The following is a 6,852-nucleotide window of genomic DNA, read 5'->3' on the forward strand; positions in this document are numbered from 1 at the left end:
CCATCTTCTCCATCCTCCCAGTAATGTGGTTGCCCTGGCAACAGCTGTCCCCTTCTCTCTCCCTCCCCTGGGCTCTCTCAGCAGGTAGACATGCTCACATCCCTCCCACGTGAAGAGTCATGCTCTCCCTTGACATTTTCCTCCTGATTCTCTCTTGTCCTTTCTCTTTTCATCCACAGAACAGTTGAGGAGGGGCTCTCAGCTCTGGCCATGTCTACCCACTCCTTCCCCAATCCTTGGTCCTCTGTAACCTCCCATGGCAGCCATTCTGTGCTCACTAGGGTGGCTGGATGAGGCTTCCAGACCCCATGGCTCATTTCCCCTCACCTCCCTCATCCATCCAAGGTCTCTGACGATGGGGGTCTATCTTGGTGTCTGGACCTCCTTTACTTCCCTGACCCCCACTTCTGAGGTCATCCCTCTTCTCTTTCCTTTGCAGCCTCCTCTGCTTCATCCACCCCTCTGTGTCCATTCTCCTAGGGCCCCATCCTCCCACTTGCCTCTCTGTCTGCTGCCCTGGGTAAGCGGCCTCATGCTGACCATGCCCGGCACCCTTCTCTCTCCCTGATAGAGCTCTGCTGAGTGGGGTCTCGGGTGCTCTCCAGGAAGCCCATGCCCTCCTCAGAGAAGTATTTGCCCACCTCTCCCTGGGGCCCCCACCTTATCGGGTGAGGATTCCACACATCCGCGGCACCCAGGTGTACGTGTGTCTGGGCATCTCCCCCAATCTACTTCCCACACCACTCCCCCTGCCTCCAGGGGCTGGGAGCTCCGTGAGGGCAGGGTCTGCATCTGATTTCTTTCTCTGTCTCAGCACACAGGAGGGGGTTGATGGACAGACAGACCAAAGATCTGGAGGCCTCTTCCTTCTCCTCAGTCTCATTCATCCCTTTTCCATCTCCAATTTTCTTCCTTTTCTAATTTAAAAAAAAAATAGTTTTTAATTATACATGGGATATGTGAAGGCATCTTCTATGCAAAAACTTAAAGCATGATGGGAAAGACTGAGAGCCCTTTGCCTCTCCTCACCCCCAACCCCGCTCCAGGGGAACCACAGGGACCCAGTCTGTGTGAGTCTGTCTCCTTATTTAGATAAAATGGAGTTGCTTTGGTGGGGGGGACCCAGTCTGTGTAAGCCTGTCCATCTTATTTAGATAAAATGGAGTTGCTTTGAAGGGGGGTGTTTCAAATATACGTGCTATTTACTGTGCGCAGATTTTGCCAACAAGCTTTCTTCCCACTGGCAAGTCTTCGAGCTCTTTGGTGAACACGCCGACCCACCGTCACTGTGCTGAAGCCGGCTTGTTCCAGCTGCAGGAGCCAACGGCAGCCACCTCTTCCCAACTCTGTCCAGCGATGGCGCGTTGAGAGCTTGAAATGGACCTTGGTGGTTGTATTTACACCACAGAAATCAACAAAAGCTACAAATTGGGAATATCCGCCCCAAAGAGCCAGCCTGCCAGCCAGGCCCAGGACGCGCCCTGTTTCAGAAATCTGCTCCGGAGCGCATTCCAGAATACACGTGGTCGACGAGCGCTCCTTCTGTGGATGTACACGGAGGCTGTTTTCTCTTTTTCACTATGACAGATAGAATTGCCCCAAACGTCCGTGCTCAGACGTCCCTTCCTGCCTTTTTCTCTTCTTCTGGGTTCAGGGTTGGCCTCCAGAATGTGTCCCTGTAACCCAAGTATGTGTTTCTTTTCTGTCTGTCTGTCTTGAGTGTTCACATGGCTGCCTGTGCAGAGGTCTGTGGGGCTGCCTCTCTCCTTCCCTCCTTCTTTCTGCCTCATGTTTTTTCCCTCCAGATTTGGCCCTTGCCCTGAGGGTCACAAGCGGTGTCTGCTTCAGTGTGGACCGTGGGTCACAGGGGGACCCCTCTCTCGGAGGCTCCACAGCAGGCTTTCCTTCCCACTCCACCCCCCACCCCCGCCCACTCTTCTGTGTGTGTGTGTGCGCGCGTGTGCACGAGACGTGTACCTGCGTCTGCCTGCCTGTGTCTCCCTGAGGCTCCTACCTCGTCCTCTTCATTTTATTTTTTGACTTTATTATTGATGTGCCCACCACCCCCGCCTCTGTCTTCATCTCGCTCCGCTCTCCCGAGGAGCCTTATTGAGTTTCGCTTCGAGTGTGCGCGTCATTCCTGCTCTGTGTGTATGTGTGCCTGTGTGTGCGCATGTGTGTCTGCTCCTTCTGTCTCTTTCTGGAAAATTGTGGAGTTTTGCTCTTTCTCTGTGTTTCTCTGAGTGTGTGTGTACCTGTGTGTACACATATGTGACCACGTCTCTCCGGGGCATGGTCAGGGCTGGTTCCCACCCTCTCCATCACTCTCATGGACTCTTCGTCTGATGGCTCATCCATCCATCTGTCCACAGAATGTCTGGTGAGCTCTGGACCAGGGTCTTTCTGTCTGTCCTGTCTCTCTTCTCTTTCCGTGATGCCTCTCCTCTCACACCACCTGCTCTGCGCACAAACTTACCCACTGCCCTCTGTGAGGACACTTCAGTCTCCTCCTGCACTTCAGAACTGGCCCACCCCTATTCTCTCTTGAGTCACAGACTGGAGCCAGTGTGGACTGGTCCCCTCCACAGATGCCTCAAACTCATCCCATCGTCGCCACGCCCCCACCCAGCCCCTTTCCTGTTCTCATCAACGTAGAATGCCACTGCTTCTCCGGTGTCATCCTGCAGCCAGGAGCCCTGAGTTGTCTCTGAATACTGCTCTTTAGCCACCCATGGCCCGTTTAGTTCCCCCTCCCTGCCGACTCTCCCTCTAAGGGCCTGCTTGAGACCCCCATCCTCTCAGCCACTGCTGAGGCGTCATGTGGATGGATGAGTGGATGACTGTACCACCCACCCATCCATCCATCCATCCATCCATCCATCCATCCATCCATCCATCCACCAGCAGACATCCATCAGGCACCTGGGCACTCTGAGGATGGGAGTTCTGAAGCCCCAGGCTGAGTTCTAAGGAGTCCAGGGGGAAGAAAAACCAGTTATCACCCACTAGAAGACGGAGCGATGGGGACTTCTAAAGTCTCCAAGTCACTCTCAGCATCGCTGTATGTGTGTGTGTGTGTGTGTGCATGCGAGTGTGTGGTCTGCCTTGGCCACCTCTTCAGACTCATCTCTCTCCTCCCGGTCTTCCCTGTCAGTGCTCCCCAGGGCTGTGCCTTCTCCTCCACACTGTCCACACCAGGACTCCAGAGGCTCCTTCCACACCGATGCCCTTGTTTCTGTGCCGGTCTCCCCCTCTCCCAGATCCTTCAACTCCAGCCCTGTGCGTCTGCTGTTCCCTGCTCAGCCCCACTTCGTCGTACCACCAGCATCACAGACTCACCAAGCTAGACCAAACTTTATGCTGTCCACCCCTCATCTACACTCCCCCCCTCCACCTCCAGGAACAAGAATCCAAGCATCACTCTCTCCCTGACTCCATCCTTCAAGTTTGTGCTGCTTCTTCCTCCAAAATTTCTCATCTTTCCTTGGCTCCGTTTCCTTCCCATGGCCAGTACGTTTGCCCTGGCAGCAGCCATCCTTTCTCCTCTTTTGGGGTCCACTTTTCTCCAACACTAGGAGAGACGTTCTCCAGTGATCTATTGTTTCTCCCTCTTACTCCATCCTCTGTCTCCATCCACACAAGGGCTGGGAAAGGAACCCTCAGATCTGATTGCCTCCATTCCAGCCCCACCCCACCTGAGCCTTTGCACATGACCACAGCTGCCTCTAGTCCATCGTGATTCTCAAGTGAGCCCTCCATAGACCTCCTGCTTGACAAATCCTGTGGGCCCTTTTGTCTGCTCACCTCCAGTGGCCCATCAGGGGCCCTGACTGCAATGCCCATCTTTGCTTCCAGACCCTCTCTCTTCCCTCAGGACACTGGATGCTCCTGGCTTTCCTCCCATCCCTTGGGCCACTTCTCCTCCATCTACCCCCATCCTCCCACCCCCGCCAGTACTGATGTTCTCCAGAACTCAGTTCTCCCGAGCTGGGACCTGCTCATCCATGTACCCGAGCAGGGAAGTAGGAGACAGGGGCTTCCTATGGACATCCGAAGACTCTACCCCGCCATTCCCACACTGGTTTTCTCTACCAACTTCCTCACCCCTGTGTAAGTCACAGCCATCTTCTTGAGTCCTTCTGGCCACACCCAGTACTGCCATAGGGCTGTCGGATCCCCTCCATAACAACTAGGGACCCTCCTCTGGCAGACCACCACTGTCTTATCTGGCGGCCAGCCTCCAGTCTTGCCCCTCCCATTCACACTTGGTTCGGCTGCCCAAGCCACCTTTCTACTAAATCTCCCATTCGGCAACTCACCCTTTACTGGCCTGACCCCTGCTCGGCTGGTACCCCACCGCCCTCCCGGTCAGGTTCAAGTTGATTGGTCGTGCTTCAAGGCTTTTCTGGATCAGACTCAACCCTCTCATTCTTGGTGACTTCTCCTTCTGCCCCATCTGCAGCCACACTGAAACTCTTGCAGTGGCAGGAAAGCACGGGTTGTCCCCATCTTTGCTCAAGCTGGCCCTCTGCACAAACGACCTTTCTCCTGGTCTGTCAGACACCCAGCAAAGCTGGCTCTGGCATCTAATCCTTCTTGAGGAAGCCCAGTGGCCCCTCTCCCCTGAGAGCCTCCATGGTAACGTAGGAGCCTCTGGGAACAAGGTACATGGGTGCGGTGGTGATGGGGTTCTTTTCCACCAGACCACGAGCACCTTGAGTGCAGGGACTGAATCCGAGTTCTCTCTGGCTCTTGGTGCAGAGAAGGGGCTGAGGAATGTTTGTAGCTGGAGGGGAGGATGGATGGACAAACAGAAGACATGTCTGTCTGTGGGTATCTTCTCTTTCTCCTACTTTCTGTCTCTTATCCCCTTTTCTGTTGCCTCTTTCGTTCTCTTCCTTTGGAAAATTAACTTTTAATTATCCAAATGATAGTATAAATACATTCAACTTGGAAAAAGTAAAACATTACAGGAAGGACTAAAGTTACCCTAAATCCTGGTTTCTAACTTATTCTCCCACATTGTTAGATTGTTGTCCATTATTCAGGTAGATGGATGGAGGGAAGGGAGGGAGGAAAGCAGGAAAGCTTCCATGCACAGCGTCTGTCTGCATCTCGCTTGTCTAGGGTCCTGCGTCAGGCTGTGGAGCGCCTGTTCTATCCGTCTCTGTGTGCACACCTCTTCCTCTCTGGATCTCTGACTCTGAGTTTCCTTTTCCCATTGTCTCTCTTATTGTTGCATTGTCCTTCTAGATTTGGTCCTCACACTGTGTCACAATTGTGTCCATGTCTCTCACCACAGGGCACGCTTGTGGGTTCCTCTTTACCATTTTTCTCATTCTAATTCTAATTTGCTGAGTGACTTCAAACTCACTCACCCTCCCATCAAATCATCCACCAGCTTGGACACCGAGCGTCTTCCAGGTGTTGGAGCCTGGGAGGGCTTGCATATGTGGGTCTGTGTGTGTGCCCTCCCCCTGGGCTGTGTCAGTGTCTTGCCTGTCCATGTGTCTGTCTCTCTGAGCCCCTTTCCCTCTGCCCCTTCCTTTCACTGCCTCTGGCTTCACCTCACTCAGCCACACTCTCTCCTTCCTGCTCTCCAGAGGAGCCTTATTGAATTTTGCTGTTTGTAAGTCATTCCTGCTGTGCATGTGTGTGTGCGTGTGCGTGTATGCGCACGCGCGTCTGCGGCCCTTCCTTCACTCCTCTCTTTCTGGAGTTTGTAGAGTTTTGCTGTGTGTGTGTGTTTCACTGTGCGTGTGTCTCTGTGTGTTTACATGTGTGCACTTGCCAGTGGGTCACGTCTCTCCAAGGCCTGGTTGGGATTGGCTCCCACCCTCGCTGTCACTGTCACGGTCATTTCGTCTGTCTGCCCATCCATCCATCCATCCATCTGCCAACAGCATGCGTGTTAGCTCTGGGTAGGGTCTGTCTGTCTCTCTGTCCTGTCTCTTCCTTCCCTCCCCCTCCTCTCACCCCTGCACACTCCCCGGGGGAGCTGACCCCCTGCCCTCTGTGCTGACATCTCCCACCTGCTCCTGCAGCCAAGACCCTCATCCTTTGTTCCCTATCTCTCAAGCCATAGACTTGGAGCCAGCGTTGGCTGGACCTGCCCCAGGTGCTGCAAACCCACTGCATCAGCTTCACCCCGGGAGGTACTTCTCTTCGTCTCTGCGCCAGCAACCAGGAGCCCAAGTCGTCTCTGGCTCCTCCCCCTTTGGTTGCCCAGAGCTGTCCGTCCCCTCTTCCCGTGGAGTCTCCTTCCTCGGGGCTGCTCCAAGACCCCTTGAATCCCAACCCCTTTAGCCCCCAGCTCTGGCCAGTCTCCAGCAACCTGTGTCGGGTTCACTGAAGAGGCCTCCTCCGTGGTCCTCCAGCCCCCACTGTCACCCCCTCCTCTTCATCCCCCATTAACTTCCAGAGAGATCGCGAGTCTTCTTTGCTCAAGTCCTCGCATAGCTCCCGTGTCACTTGAGTAAAAGCCGATATCCTCGCAGTGGCCCACAGGCCTTCCCTAGTCTATCTGCCCTTTACCTCTGCCCTCCTCCCCTCCTCCCCTCCCCCTCGCTCATGTTGCTGCAGCCACGCCAGCCTCCTTGGTGTCCCCTGAACAGAGAGACGCCAGGGCTGTCACCTGAGGTTAAGACGCACCCTTCATGAGGGCACCTGGCTGAGGGTGTCCATGCCTTGTTCTGTTCTCCAAGCCATGAGCTCTGCTTTGGGGTTCCCTTTGCCTAGAAGGAAGGTTGCCTTTTTCTTTTAAAGACATAGATACAAAAGCCCCTTTAACATTCTTGCCTGCTCTTCCACCATCTGTGTTATTTTTGGATCTATTTCTATTTACCGATTTTA

The sequence above is a fragment of the Grampus griseus genome, assembly GCF_964374135.1.
Source record: "Grampus griseus genome assembly, chromosome: 14".
NCBI classification, from domain to species: Eukaryota; Metazoa; Chordata; class Mammalia; order Artiodactyla; family Delphinidae; genus Grampus; species Grampus griseus.